Source organism: Carassius gibelio, chromosome A25 (genome assembly GCF_023724105.1).
Source record: "Carassius gibelio isolate Cgi1373 ecotype wild population from Czech Republic chromosome A25, carGib1.2-hapl.c, whole genome shotgun sequence".
Taxonomy (NCBI): Eukaryota; Metazoa; Chordata; class Actinopteri; order Cypriniformes; family Cyprinidae; genus Carassius; species Carassius gibelio.
In genome coordinates, this window is record NC_068395.1 from 11,807,341 (window position 1) to 11,823,619 (window position 16,279).

Genomic DNA, 16,279 nt, shown 5'->3' on the forward strand with positions numbered 1-16,279 from the left:
AAGCATCAGGTAAACAAGTGCTTCAATGCCGATAAAAGTTTTTAAAACAGCACTTAGACGTCATTAAGAGATTATGAACAGCTGTACAGGAAATAATAGCCACAAAAATATGACTCTGTGATATACCGCAGCAGAAGTCACCATCTGCTGATCCCAGACCAGTTTGGTGTTTTTTCTTAAAATGAGTGCACTTTGAGTGAAGACAGCACTGCATTAGGCCAAATAGCCACACAAAAAACTAACTAATCATTCTTCAAATGAATTGATTTTCGTGCATCAACAAAATTGCTAATCTTTGTGGCTAATCTTAGGTATTTTTCTTAAGATTTTTTTAAAATTAAAAATAGGAGGTTTAGAATTACATTTTTTTAAACTATTTAACTGTAATCTAAATGTACTTTGTATCTTAATAAAAAATACACAGTGCATATAATACAAATCTTCTTTAACAAAAAGTAGGATTTAAGGAAATCCGATTGAAATACAGTGCATTTTATGCAAACTGTAATTTGATCATCGTAACATCATACTTCTGAGAAAAGTGAAGATTTCTACACACCACACACCATTCACAGTTCCTCCTGTTTTTCTTCTATTAAATGGGTCCCTTGCCTGCGAGCAGCAGCTGGTTTTAATGATTATCATGGGTCACCCTGTAATGAACATCATGTGTTTTAGGGTCACCTTTAAATGCGACCTCTGAATACCACCCTGAAAACTCTTTCACTATACTGCTTCAAAAACAACCCATAACCCATTAAAGGAAAGAGGGCCTCTAACCCTATATTTATATAGTATGGAAAACAGTGCCAGGCTTGAAAACTGTGGATTTCAGTGTGAACACTAGAGGACAGCATCCTGTCAGTTATGGTGTCCAAAGCTTATCCATCAAATGACACTTTGAGGTCACAGGGGCATGAAGGTTTGATGACTGCACTGATGACTGTTGATGACTGCTTCAGTAACATTTCCTTTGTTTTGGTTGATCCACATTATATTTAACAAAAGAAACAACAATAAATATGTAAGATTATGGTAGATATCCAGATCTACCTAATCTGTAATTTACATAGTAGCCTACTATGTACTGGTTATACTGCCTATATATTGGGATTATGTATGTATAGGCAACATAATTAACTGAAATTATATATGGGATGCTGGTGGACAGTGTTGTTTAAATAGAGTTCGTGGTCTTTTCCTTTGGTCCATCTGCGAGTACTACCCACACACCTTTTAATTCTTTCTTTTTTTGCATTTTACAGTACATAACCTCTAATAAGACATCTCATTTTCTGCTCTATTAGCCTCATTAGCAGTGCTTGCATATTCATCATGTACACAAGCAGCAGTTCAAGCTCCATCACCACAACAACACTATCAGTTACAGCCACAGTTCCAGATGAGCTACAGTGTGCACACACACACACGCACGCACGCACACACGCACGCATGCACGCGCACGCACGCACACACAAAGACCAACGGAAACCAAATCAGAGTTTATATGTGACCATACGCTTCAGGAGAAATACTCAATACATACTTCATAACGTCCCAGACCGGTCGCTGCAATAAAGGTCACACTATGTACAAGACAGACTGCAGACAGACGTCTGTGAAGTCTTCAGGGACCGGCCTATAAATGTTTGATGACAGCTCTCTCTGAGTATCTCTAACATACTGAACCAGAGCATCTCTCTGAAAGTGAGACTGCTAGCTTATTTTCTACATTTAAGTTGTAAAAGCAATACTCAAATGTTAAGTGAAATATTATGCATATGAGAGTACATTATCTCCGACTGACACAATGTATATTGTGCAATGTACAATGTATATCTAGCCTCAGTTATGGAGACATAAAAAAAGGTATCACTAGGTAATAACATGCAATATATAATACTGTATATGATATATATGTATATCAGTAATACACATTTTGATTAGTACACACTGTAAAAACATTTTTTAATTTATAAAGCAAATATGATTGAGAGTATGTTTTACAAAAAATACTGTTTCAGTCTTTTTTTTTTTTTTTTTTTATGTTTTTGTGCTTCAAAATTTCATGTTTAATTCTGTGTTACTTGCTATTTCTATGTAATTATTATATAAAAAAAAATAAAAAATTAAAACAAAAGTGAAAATTGTTTCAAGATAATTTGAGTGCAGATGGAATTATATTTGTCTGATTATTGGCCAATCTGAGAATGTCTGGATCTGCTAAAAACAGAAATTGAAATTATTTTTGCATTATTTCCAAAGTTCTACATTAGACCGTAGGCTCTCTCTTTTATTTATTTATTTGTTTGTGTACATATTGTTTAAAATACTAGCAAAATTAATATATACTGTGCTATATAATTTTATATTACAGTAATAAATTGCATTGTACATTTTATATATACATTTTATGTATAAAATAATTACTATATATTGTAATTGAATTTATAATATATATTCAGTGCAGATATATTCAGCCTTTCTGGGAATATCAGCATATGCTGAAAACAGAAATGGAAGATATTTAGCATTATTTTCACAGTTTCATTTTTGTACATATTGTGTAAAATAGTTTAGTTTTTAAATGTAATAATTATTAATTTGCTATCATTAAGTTAAATAATTTTATATATTTAAAAAAGTCATAGATCGATTTTACAGTTTGTGTGTGTGTGTGTGTGTGTGTGTGTGTGTGTGTGTGCATACAAAATAATTTCACACGAATTTTGATATCTTGGTTTTGTCCACTGTACTGCCACTAATTCATGCTTCTTCACTATGCACATTTAAAGGTCCATGTTTAGTTGCGCGCGCGTACACACACAATTGCGCGCATGTACGCCAGTAGTTTAATATAGTAGGCAACGAATCGTTCGATAATCGCACTTCAGATGAAGGATTTATCTCAACATCCTATCGCCTCGATGGGGGACCCTAGTAACAAGAGGGGCGTGGCTTCGTGTTCCAGAGGCAGGACCGCAGCTCAGCTCGCGCTGCCTCTCTAAATCAACTCAATCATCTCTCGCGCACGAGAGCGCGTGCTGCCTTTCAGGTAAGAAATCATGATATTTCCCTTTTACTTATTTGCAAATGAGTCGTTTTGAGGCATCGCACGCGTAGTTTCTCTTTCGCTCGGAGTTCGAGCCGCTTTAGTGGTGATTTATGGTGGACATGTTATGATGGAGCCGAATGAATGGGCGGTGTTGAGTCTCGTGCAGCGTGATGTTTGAATTCTGCAGTCTGTCAGTGAATTTGATGGCAGTCATTTATTCTTTCTCGCATGTGAGTGGATTTACCCGTGCAAATTGATAATGTGTCATAATTTCGCTTGTTTACATTTTTAAATATGTTATTCTCGTAAGGATAATTTCAGCTATTCTCAGTGGATGTGGAGTTGCTTGACACAGTTTTCTGGATATATTGTTAGAAGTCACGCTGATTTTGGGTTGGTATTGACATTGAGGAACGGGGTCGCGTAACCTCCCTCTCCCAGATGATGGATGGATATATTTGGAAATGATATACGGCCTATTTACATGCAAGGTGCCAACGCAAGCTGTTTGCAAATGACTTAAATGTAGCGATGAGAACAAACCCTTTTTCTTATTCGGATCTTTTCAGTGAACCGGTTCACAAAACTGATCGAAACGAGTCAGTCCGAGCGCCTCTCGTGTCTACAACTCGACGACTTACTGAACCCAGAACCGTGATTGACTTTGAAATAGAATAGCATATCGTTGTTATTATTTATGCAGTATATTTACTGTACATTACATAAATACCAAGAGTGGTACGTAAGTCTGACGCTCTGTTCGAATTCATGGCGTTTTCATAGAACATGACCCTAGTTAACTACTCACTGACTCGTTGAACAGAACCTTTTGATTCGAACATGTTCGATCCGTGATGAATCAAAAACTGCTGAGCGAGCTGAATGGGTAAGAACATTTTTGGGGGGGAACCCAGAATTTGACTGACTGGGCAAAAGGTAAGTTGCTTTAATAGAGATGAACTAAATGTTATTTTATTTTATCAATCTATGATAGTTCTACTCACTATAGTACTGTACTGTTTTATTTTATTTAGTTTATTAATCTAATTATGTAGTTTAATCTCTTTTATTCTTTACACTATTTACGTTTTTTTATATAATCTTAATTTAAACCAAACTGAAAAGAAACTAAACAAATGAAATGACAATAAAAACATTATTAATAAGACTTAAAATAAAGGAAAAACTCAGGGTAGTTGCGATCTTCAAAATGACATATTAAGGGATTTTTAGAGTTAATTTTTAGGAAAATAATCCATATCCTTGATATTTCATCTGCTTCAAGTGGCCATGTTGAATTAAAAAAGACTATATGCATGATGAATTTGGTAGGGTTTTTTTTTTTTAATTTGTATCTAATATCAGTGACTGAATGCGTGTCTTGAAGCTGTACTGTTGTATCAAGAGCATGGCTCTTGGTAATTTGCAGATTAATTGTACCCGCCATTATATTAAACTGTGATATTAGTCCAATAGCTGCTTGATAGCAAGAGCATTATAACAAAAATTATAAGGAAAGCTAGGCAGGTAACAAATCTATCACAAGATGATGCATTGAACCCTGACTACAAAATGCATTCTTGCCTACAACATAATGTATTCATGTTTGCTTTAGAGTAACACGCACCTCTGTTTTTCAGCAAGCAATATCAAAGCATCACACACTATGTGCACTTCAGTGGCAGTCTTCTCGACGGTAAATTGATTATTGTCTTAGGTAATAACATATAAATGGATATATGGACTGTGTGGAAGTCATATCCATATAAAGCATTTCAGGCTCTTTGAAGAAATCAGTGTTTTCCTCCAGTGCACAGCCACACCCCTTGGAATCCATACTGTAGTTCAAAGACATGACAGCTCACAATGAATGAATGTACGTCATGTTAGAGCGGTGAACATTCATTCGTAAGAGACTGAACTAGGAAAGATGATCATGTTTCCCTGTTTGGCATAATCAGTTTAAGCCAGATCAGTAGATGTGGATTTGATCTTTTGGTGCAATCAATACAGTTTAAATGTAATCCGAATGATTAAAAGTGCATTTGCTTTTCTTTTTCACCATTATCACGTGCACATGAACAGAGTTGCATGAGGCAGGATGGCATGTGCAGTGTGACTGTGACACAAAAAATATGCACTTTGACCTAGTTTTAACTATCTATTAACATTGTCAATCAATCTTAGTTGCTTTATTAAAAACGATTAAGTTTGTGATGACCTGGAATGCATTAACTTTTGCATTTATTTAGCATAAATTGCATTGCAGTTTTTTGAATCTGTGTCAGATGATGCACTGAGGGAGGCTGCCGTCACTACTGCAAGGAAAAGGAAATTAGCACTGCTGTTTGACAGGAAAAGGGAATGTTTCTGTAGGCGCTGGACTTTGTCACAGTCAAATGAGGTCAAGCTGCTGAACTTTGAATATTATATTTTGTTCTTAAGGAGACTTTAAGGAATTTTATATAATCTTGTATAATTGATATGTTTATGACTTGATATATAATTTCTAAGTCATAACGGATACAATATTTATTCAGATTGATTGTTATAAGATTTGAACAGATTTCTTGAATGATTCTTACAGGAAAAGTTCACTTTAATTTAATTTAAAAAATTTTGGTATTGGCTAATATTGGATATTTAATTGTTTGTGCGCATTTCTCCTACTTTTACATTTAGAGTACCGTTGCATCATCTTACACTAACTAGATTAATGAAGTTAATCTTAAAAAAACACTTAATTTAATTAGTTAACACCAATTAATGTAATCTTTAGAAAATCTCTTAATGTAAATTATGATGTATACAGTTCATAGCTTTTAAAATTATTATTTCAGTTTTTCACGTTTTAATTTTACGTTATTCATAAAAAATGAAGAAATAATTTCAATTTGGCCATAATATAAAAAAATTCATTGTCCTATCAGTATCAGCCATAATTTTAATATCAATTCATCCATGAGCATTATTCCTTTATACAGTCTAATTTGGTTACATCCTTCTGATTCATGAAGTCTGACTGGTGGAAAGGCCTTAGGTACTCTAACTTGATCTGACACAAGAGAAAGGATGTGTGTTTTTGTGGTGAAAGGGCACGATGGGAATTAAAATGCATGATTAATGGACAGAGAGCTTGATGGTAAAGGTTATAGCTCATTATATGTATTGATTATGTTCAGGCTCTTTTTTTCAGCTGGGTGATGTAAAGATGTAGTGAGCATCAATGTATCTTGGAAAAAACAAGTTTCCTATTATTTATATCTCTCAGAATTGCTTGTATAACCACATTGAATGCGTTTAGTGTATAGATTGTTCAATTACATCCATATTCTTGCTGTTGGTTTTCAAAAACTGGTCAATTTGCCAAGTGAATTGTATGAAACCATGCTTGAAATTATAGTTGGCCATGCTCTTAGCATTAAACTGAAATCTTATTCAAGTTATGAAACTTAAAAAAAATTAATATCATCGGGAAGGAGAAAATCCAGCTAACACCTACTTTGCTCTGGCTGTACTGTATATCCCATATCTGAGGTTATAATTAGCTCTCCCTCTAAGTGTCACAATCTGGGATGCAGCTTTTTGCTTGCCAGCTACATCTGATAAAATCCACGGCACCAGTGACACCACACGTAGAGGACAAAACGAGAATAAAATGGAGGAAGAAACAATCAGCTGAAAGGAAGGCTGGATTTGACTCTTGATGGTCCAAGAAACAAATAAGATTAAGTATTTCATACAACATACTGCAATTTCTGTGCTGGTTGTATTTGAAATAGGGGTTTAATTTTTAGTTTTTATATTTTTAGCATGCTAGCATATGTGACATTTAAGATGAATGCTGTGTAAGTATTGTTCCTTGTTAGAGTGTGGTAATTTGAACATTTACTAGTATTATTATTATTAATACTATTATTATTAATACTACTACTAGTATGGTTCTGCAATGTTTTTTTGTGTTTTTATTTTTTTATTTTTAATAAAGCACTATTTAGTTTTTGCTCAGTATCCATTTTCCAAATATTGGCTAATTAATCGGTATGGGCCAGTGTGGTCCAACCTAGCTATCGGTATCGGCAAAATCCACTATTGGTTTGAGCTCTAGAAAATGCATCTTTAAGTTTGTCTCCATTAAAGAATTGCTACTACTGTATGTCTACATATTCATAAGGTGTCGCTATACATCACCATTGATACTGGCTCAGGTTAACAATAGTCTAAACAGACTAACACCACCATTATTTAACAAAACAACCTACCAACTTTTCTATGTTGAAAATATATTTTGGGCATCCCTAGGATTCCTCGCATTTCTTGTTAGAAAAGCACAATCTCAAAGCATCCGTGTTTTGCTTATTGCCCAATATGTTTCATACTCCTGGTGACCTCATGCTTTGAATTATTGGCAATTCAGTAAATAGAGCTTTCTGAATGTTAGAAATGATGGTTTGATTCATGTAGTGGGTGTTATTCAAGATCAGACAGGAGCTCCGAGAACTGTTGCATGAATGCAAAGTCTGAGCATTTCCTTTTAATCCGACTAACGAATTCTGTGGCGCCCCATTAATAATGTATTGATTGATTGAGACAAAGTGCACTGAAAGCAGCACTTTCAAGATGCTGTAAAAACCTGGAGCAGCAACCAACTTTATTTTAAACTTCTCTGAAGCTGGTATGGGGTAATATGATTGGGTAATTTATGTGAGTCATAGCAGATTACCTCTTGTAGATTCTCTCTATATATTTTCCACAGAGAGAGCGTAATTAAAATAATGCTTTCTGAATGTGTGTTTTTTTTTTTTTTTTTGGCTGGATCACGGGCCTGCTGTTAAGGGGGGATCATTATCAAATGGCTTTGGATTACATTGGGCCATTATGTCTTGGGATATTTGGGCTGTCTTCCAAAAATAAAACAGTGAAAATGCAGGAGATCGTTGTTTGTCTGTTGTGGATGGGTGACTAATCTGCTATTAGCATTTTAAGACTAATCTAATACTCTAAAATAGGCCTGTACTTGGGGATTATAAAGGTGCTAATGATATTGTGATATCCTAATGATATGCCATATGGTAAAGGTTTGTTTATTGTGTTTATGTATTTGTATTTTTTTTTAATTGAGTTTTTGCCATGAAAATAATCTTAGATGCTGACATGGCATTAAATAAAATGATCTAAAAATTAGTGCTGTCAATCGATTAAAAAAAATTAACTAATTAATCGCACAATTTTTTAAAATTAATCGCGATTAATCGCAATTAAAAGACTGAAACTTTTTGGATATGTAAATGTAAAATGTAAATAATTAATGTAAACTCAAGACAAAGAAACTATTTAAATTCAAAATATGATTGTTTATTGGAATTTTTGTTTAACTTGTAACACAGATTTTCTCATGTAAACAACATACCTGCAATAAACCATCAATATCCTCCAAATTAACTGTTGGCTTGAAAGCCATATTTATTACAGAAATAAAAACACAGGCATGTAAGTATAATTTGAATTTCAAAACAATCAATGCCAATAAAAAACAAAAATGATTTCCATGTTGAATTCTAAGTGGACTGCAAAAAAATTCCAAAGTATAGTCATTGCCAGTGCTTTAAGTGGGCCGGTACGCACAGGTACTCAGTACCGCCACTTCCAAATATAACTCTTGAGCGTACAGCCACCTCTCTGTGCGCCCAGAACGTGCTTGTAGCGTACCGGTACGCTCATTTGGACATCTGTTTTAATAGAGGTTTTAATCTTTTACCTGCACTGCCGATTTTCAGAGCGCCCTTCACAATGCAAGCTTCCTAATTCATCCCACCCAGAGCAGAAACTACATTACCCATTCACCCTTACGTTATACAAGTGAATAGCGCATGTGTCGCTTTTCCCACTGTTAAGTGTCAACAACTCAACGTGGCCGGAGAAGGTGTGTGAAACTCGTTGTGAGTTATACTAAAGCAAAATCTTGAGTATTTATTGTCTGATAAACATTACAAACTGTCTGCGGAGGTTGAGTCGTCCTGCAGCCCCCGCTGGCTGTTCATTGGCTGCAGCATCTTTTTTCTAAGTTCTAAAAAAAATACCGTAGACGGAAAGGCACAAATTTAGATATTCATTTATCTAATTAATCTATAGCCTATGCACAAAGACAATATGATCTTTTTGTCCCCTTTTTGTTTTAAAGCTTGATGAAGAGAGAGAGCGCAAGTTGCTGCAGCTGCGAGGAGGACAGTGATGCACGCGCACAGGAGTGATTGACAGTTCGCGGCACTGTGTACAAAAAATACTCCGCTACACAATTATTTCTTTATTTTCGTTTAAGCTTATTAACGTTAGCGTTACAGAAAGGTCTGATTCACGCACTGTTACAGTCATTGTTTTTTTTTTTTTTTTTTTAAACAATGATATTTGAGTTCATGATTTTAATGTTGCTGTTTCTTGTGGCAGACTAAATGAAGAGTAATGTTTCTTGTGGCAGACTGAAGAGTAATCCGGCAGAGTTTTATACTGAAACTTTCCGTCTAAAAGTCCTTCCTTGGTCTTATCCATATTTCATTGCACGTTGAACACACATAGGCCACAACTGGAAATAAAAAAAACTGCAACCGCGTTAATTGCGTTATTTTTTTTTAACGCGTTAAATATTTCAAATTAATCGAATGCGTTAACGCGCTAATTTTGACAGCACTACTAAAAATATATTTTTTGATGTTGCTTCTTGCATGTTTCATGACTGACTGAGATGCCCATATTTGGGATGTTTTTTAATAAGTATTATAATTTACCAATGATTAGTTAACCGGCTTTACTGACGAGATGTGCATTAATTATCAGCCGATATTTATTGTGCACTAGGGCTGTGCGATTAATCGAAAATCGAAATAAAATCGCGATTTCTAAATCGCTTTATAGCGCGATTTTCCGCGGCCCTGACCTCCTGCAGTATGTTATCTGAACCAATCAGGATGCAGCGCACCTGAGTGGAGCGCGAGAGCAGAGCACTGAGAGCAGACTGGGCATATGCCTAACTCCAGGTTCACACACTGTCTGTGATGCGCAGCCTTTTTGTTTTTTTGAGCCATGTTAACGGATCAGAACGTTCACACTGCACGCAGTAAAAAGATGAGAAAAGAAAAGGTTATAAAAAGAAAGGTGTGAAAATATTTAATATCTTGCGCGTGAGCGCAGAGAGAATTGTGAGTGCACAGGACACAGGTTGAATGAGAGGAGACACGTTGTAAGTCAGCATGTATCTGAGTCTTATACAGTCTATGATCTGAGCACGCGCATCTGGTTTTGATAACAGAGCAAAGGAAATCTGCGTGCAAGTCACTGATGCGCGGGTTGATCCAAAATGAGCGGGTGCCCGCGGTTACGAGTCATCCAAAAATATTTGTAATGATATTCGGCTCGCTGTCGGTCGGATTCTTTGAAATAAAAATGCCAATTAAACCTTTGTCATTTATATAGTAGGCATTGACCCGCGCATCACTGGTGCGAGTGGAAAGATTCGCGCTCGCGCATTATTTTAATGTGCTTTTGCGTTACAATAATGCATTCTCGTTGCTGCTTCTGAACCGCTTACACATAAATTACTATAGGCTACGCACTGCAGATGGAGTACGTGACCCTTGAGCAATAAATATATTGGGCAAAACATATAACACCTGAGGTACCGCTACAGTGAGCTATATGACCAATGCATGGAGAGAAAAAAAAAAAAAAAGATCGCTGAACACAGTTTTATTTTATTTTATTTTTTATTTTTTCCATATGTCTAGACATTTTGTTTGACATCTTTACTTAGTGATTATTTTGACTTACGTCTGTTCTAGAGACATTTGATAAAGCTCTCATTGGTTTTCTTTTGGAAATATGTTTAAAAATTATACTGAATGCATTTATGACAAAATCGTGATTAAAATCGAAATCGCAAAATTGATAAAAAAATCGTGATAGGTTTTTTTTGTCCATATCGCACAGCCCTATTGTGCACCCCTACTATTTTTGTACTTTATGTATATTGACAGTCACTGGTCCCAATTTACTTTTATCTGGAAAAGAGCAGCTTGATCATTATAGCAAAATATCTACTTTTACCCTATATTTTATAGAAAAAGACAAATAAAATAAAAAACTCCCAAATTCTCAAGAAGAGATTTCCAAAATTCCCACTTAAGTATTCCATAGGATCATAATGTTCTTTTGGACACTGGAAAAATATGGGTGGTAGACTGATATAGTTGGCAGCCAAACCGAACATTTTAAAATGGTTTCTGTAGGGTGACGTTTTGTGTAGCTGATTTCTGTGGCTCTTGATTATAATGTTTATTGCATTTGGTTCATTAGGTATAATTGAAAATATGTATTCAATTCACTTATGGAAGTGATTCTGAGTAATTAGTTTGCATCTTAATGAGCTGTGGTTGATTTACTTGATTTAGTATCAGTTTCGTTTGATGTGTTTTGATTTGGTAAATTATTATTATTATTTAACTGTATTAAGACAGCTCAGTCAAAACATAAAGAGTTCTGAGTTCTGATAAAGCTTTGTGTTCTCTGCACAATAAGCCCAGTCATTATACACACAATGAATGGAGAGATGAAGCTTCTTGCAAGTTAGTCTAACCGGGTAATGTTCGCCCAGTTTAATGTTATTCATTTTAATAGCTGGTAACTTGCCTTTAATACGATTCAAGAGCCCTAAACGATAAGCTGTCTTGTATTAACTAGACCGACTCCCACTTTCCCTCAGCAAATCAGTTAGCAAGTGCTTTCCCTCTTTCTGTTGTTGCAGTTGCTTCATCTCCAAGAATAACAGGCTTGGTTGGAATTCCTCAGGAAATGTTTTGTTGATGGACCAAGAGACAAAAGAGTTCGTGGCTCATTGTCAGTGGTGAAAATCAATGTAGAGTTTGTCTAGAAATGAACGTGAACCTGTGGGTGTTTTTTATGACTGTACGGTTTAATTTTAGTTAAACCTTTTTGGTTCTCCATCCCATTGGTAGGCTATGTCACCCAGGAAACATCATACTTGTCCATGCTGTTTTTCCCCCCCCCACTTTCCCAGGGTACTTTTTATAACAGAATTTTTGATTGATTTCACTGAATGGATGAAAAAACACTTGAAACATCCTTTAAAATATTTTGTGTTCCACAGCAAAAAGAAAGCCATATAGGTTTAGAATGGCATGAGTGGGAGTAAATGATTACAGAATTGAGAGAAATTTCTCTTTAAAGACCACAGAAAATACAAATGGACCTAACTTACTCGACCTTAACCAAGACTTTGTTTCAGGGCAATAACATAATTTCATAAAGAATACTCCAAATTATGGAAGTTATATTCATTGTGAATCATGTTGGCTTTGTGTTAAAGATAATTTATGAGCTCCTTTTAATAATTTTAATTGCAAGGATCAGTGTTGACTATGGTTTGTTTGAGCAGTTGAAATGAGCTCTATTTTCATTCACAGCCAAGCAGATAAAAGGAAGAAATGTAGTGCTGTATCTTTTGTTCCCGGTGAGGCTTTTGGGGTTGAATAGAGGAACGTTAATCGGGCTTGTCCATGTGAGGAGTCCTCATTGAATGGTTCATCATCTGGCCGGATCCTGCTTGTAAAGGTCTCGGGTGTGGGTGGTGTTATTGTCAGCTCTGGTATTCTGTGGATTTGAAGTGTACGGTAGTGGAGGACCATTTGGTATTGTGTGTTAAGGTGAATTTTGCATGCATTTGTACGTCAAGTACAATCGATGAAAATTGTGCCACTGAATATAAATAATGCCGGAAAGCATGGGACGTCAGCGTATTTACAGTGCTATACTCTAAAACCATTAGCAGTTGCATGCCAGCTCTCATCAAAGTCAAGATGACAGAATCTCTCGCACGAGTGCTTACGCGGTTCCAGAACCACACCTCCGCTGATTTTGCCATTCTTTTCCAGTGTTTTTCCAGATGAACTAAACCCGATTGAAGTGTAAGGCCCCGGGGGGTGGGGGGTGCGGCTCTATGGGTCCCGTTGTTGGAATGATTCTCTCCCTAACATTTTCCAGCTCTCCACTCATTTCCTCTCCCCTCTCCTCACAGTCGGAGGACACTCCGAGGGGGCTCGTTATGGGATCAGAAGTAAGCAAAATAAAAGGGAAGACCGACAGAGTGTGTCCGAGGGTTCAGGTGGTGCTATGTGATTAGACAGGACTCTATTGCGGTGTTGTGGATATGTTGCTGGGTTACTGCTCAGGGAGCATGGAGTGTTGGCAAACTGGACGGACATGGAAGTCATTGTTTGGTCAACTTTGGAAGGTTTGTACAGTTGCCAGGAATTTTACCCTGGAGACTTGTTATTAGACAATTGTTGATGTGGATATTTGACAGATGCTGATTATGATAAGGATCAAGGTGATTATGATTGCAGAGAACATGTTGGCGATGGAAAACGTGTCAGAGATAAAGGAATTACTAGAGATGTTCCGATACCCTTTTTCTCTTCCCGATACCGATTCCGATACCTGGGCTCAGGGTATCGGCCGATACCGAGTACTGATCCGATACCTGGGTGTGTATCTGTATATACAGCTGTATATACTACTAGCCCTATTATTTATTTTCTTATGCAAAAAAGAACTTCAAATCCAGCCAAAAATCTAACACCGCAAACTAAAAAAGGTATTTAAGTTTTACAATATAACTGTATAAAAAAACTGCAACAAATAAGTCTAGGAATATAAAAAAAGATCTATTAATCAGATAATCTCTTTACAACAAAACAAGTAAAAAACAAGCAACCATCTAGGCATAATTATTATTATTATAGAGACGTATTATTATTACTGTAGGCTACAACAGTAGCTTTATATATTGTCAATTTACTCATGTAAACCAAACATTTATTTTAATGGGCTGCCATGAAGATCTTTGAGTGTCTGTGTTTATGATATGACAGTATTCTCAAATGAAACGGTAAATTCTCACGAAGTGACGGTTTATGCGTTCGTGTCCTCATGACACACAGCAGAGACTACAAAACAGCGAGCTCTCGCGCATCTGTGCCAGTCACCCACAGAGATGTAGATTTTGCCGGAGTAATATTTAAATAGTATTTTGCAGTTTAATATTCACAGACACTAGTATATATTCGGCTACTGTCTGGAGCCCTGACCTTTGACTTACACGGAAGCGACTGAACGCAGCTGCCGGTACTGAATATACTCAAGAGTCTGTAACTACCGGTACTACAGAGACATACTGCTAACCACTGATCTATAATATAGAAGCGGCTTCACTGTCTTTTGGCAGTTTAGAATGTGATGAGTGATCCAGTCATATATAGATCAGGGCTGCTAACGCGTTTTCATTTCTTCTTCGCTGCTCTAAACAGGGGTTGCTTGTGGCAACACAGCACAACTTCCTGTGTTTTCAATGCATTTTGAGCAGCGAAGAAGAACCGTGCAGCGGTTAGGCAAAGCTTGCGGTCATAACTAGGTCTTTTTTAAGAAAATGGTATCGGATCGGTATATGGGTTCATGTACTCGCCGATGCCGATGCCAGAATTTGTTGTGGTATCGGAGATATTTCCGATACTAGTATCGGAATCGGAACAACTCTAGGAATTACTATTTGTCCATCTATGCTGCTGTTTCACTGTCATCATCATCACCGTCTGCGGTATTTATATGTGCTGAAGACTCGTGTAGACTTCCAGGTATAAATCAGCTCTGTAAGATCTTGGAGCCTACAAGTTTTATTATAATACAGTTTATGCAATGATTGCTATTTCAAAGACAGCGCCTGCAGACGAGGAGTTAATGCGCCCACTTGCTTGAATCAGGTTGAGTCTGTCTAGTGTCACAGGACATTTGAACTCCGTGTCAGTACCCTATAAACAGGACGAGGCAGTTTACTTTCGAGGATTTGTCATGTCATGCCGCATCCAGTTTAGCATCAGTGATTATGATTTCTATAGTATTTTGTCGCACCACGCCACTCGCGTCTGGTAGACAGGATTATTTAATTTCTTATCTAGGCTACTTTCTTGTTTAACTGTATTAATTCTTTAATATTTATTTTAGTGTTTTGCAGGCTGCATATTCACTGATGGAAGGGCTAAAATAAAACACAAGCTGACGAGTTCAATTGGATGTATTCGATGAGTGAGACAGTGCTGGGCTGCAAAGGACAGTTTTGAAAACCATTTCAGAGACGTGTTCTTATATGAATCATAGGGCTGGGCAATATATCGCGTGCGATGGTCACACGCATCTCGTCAGTTAAGCCAGTTCAGTGATTACCGCTAAATCTCCATCACCTGCTTTCAGATGGAGCGGAATGTAATCATCAGAGCGATTACATATTGTTACAAAATATTGCGTTCATTATCGAAGATGATTCATCTGCGATAATGAACGCGATATATACCACCACGCCACCAGTGGTAGTTGGTCCATTACCACTGCGGTGGTAAAAAACTGCCACCGTCACAGTCCTACTAACACTATAATTAAAACTAGCGGTGCTCCGATCACAATCGGCCAATCGTTAATACGCATCTCGTCAGTAAAGACGGTTCTCTAACCAGCGGTAAATTCCATTAGGTGTGTGATTTCACATAGAGCAGCTGTTACTACACTGAGCCGTTGTCAGCTGAGAAGCTGCACAAATCCACTTTCATTTTCAGCATTTATTTGCGCATCTTCTCAGTTAACAATGGCTCTGTGTAGTAACAGCTGCTCTATTTGAAATCATGCACTTGATGGAATTTACCGCTGATTTTAGTCCCTTCTTGTCTTATTTAATTCATGCGATAAACGCATGTCCCTGCTGATCTGAGCTATATTATTTCATGGGCAAAGCTGAAAAAGCTAAAATTTTCAGCTTCATATTATAGGAAGAATACATTATATGACCTATCCTGCAGTCATCATGGTGAGATTAGGTTCCTTTAATCTAAAAAAAGAAGAAAAAAAGATTTGAAAGCAACAGTGAGCAATTGATTCTTGGAATCGATTCCAGGATCAGAAATTGGTCCAAAAATTGTGGAATCAAACAGCCCTATCACAGCCCTAGCAGTTTCACACTGAGTTGAATTTATTCTTTAGCATGGTATTGAGTCAAACTGTTTACTTTATTTACTCCTGACCTTGTCATTCACTGGAGAAAGACAGCAATTACAAATATTGGCCCTTGTGAACCGTTTCGACCCATGGGTCAATTCTTTGTTCAGCCTTTGT

The 16,279-nt window shown here is 36.6% G+C and overlaps 1 protein-coding gene across 3 annotated transcripts in view; it reads left to right on the forward strand.

The window, feature by feature from the left end:
* The first annotated feature begins 2,896 nt into the window (after positions 1-2,896).
* The window catches only part of LOC127946807 (talin-2), a 158,013-nt gene continuing 144,630 nt past the window's right edge, over positions 2,897-16,279 (forward strand). Inside the window, exon 1 of one of the 3 annotated variants that reach the window (XM_052543575.1) lies at positions 2,897-3,055. The gene's annotated coding sequence lies outside the window, so the exon portion shown is untranslated. Of the gene's footprint in view, positions 3,056-3,142; positions 3,286-3,528; positions 3,992-16,279 lie in introns of those variants that run through there. The other 2 variants (XM_052543577.1, XM_052543576.1) reach the window with 2 other exon arrangements.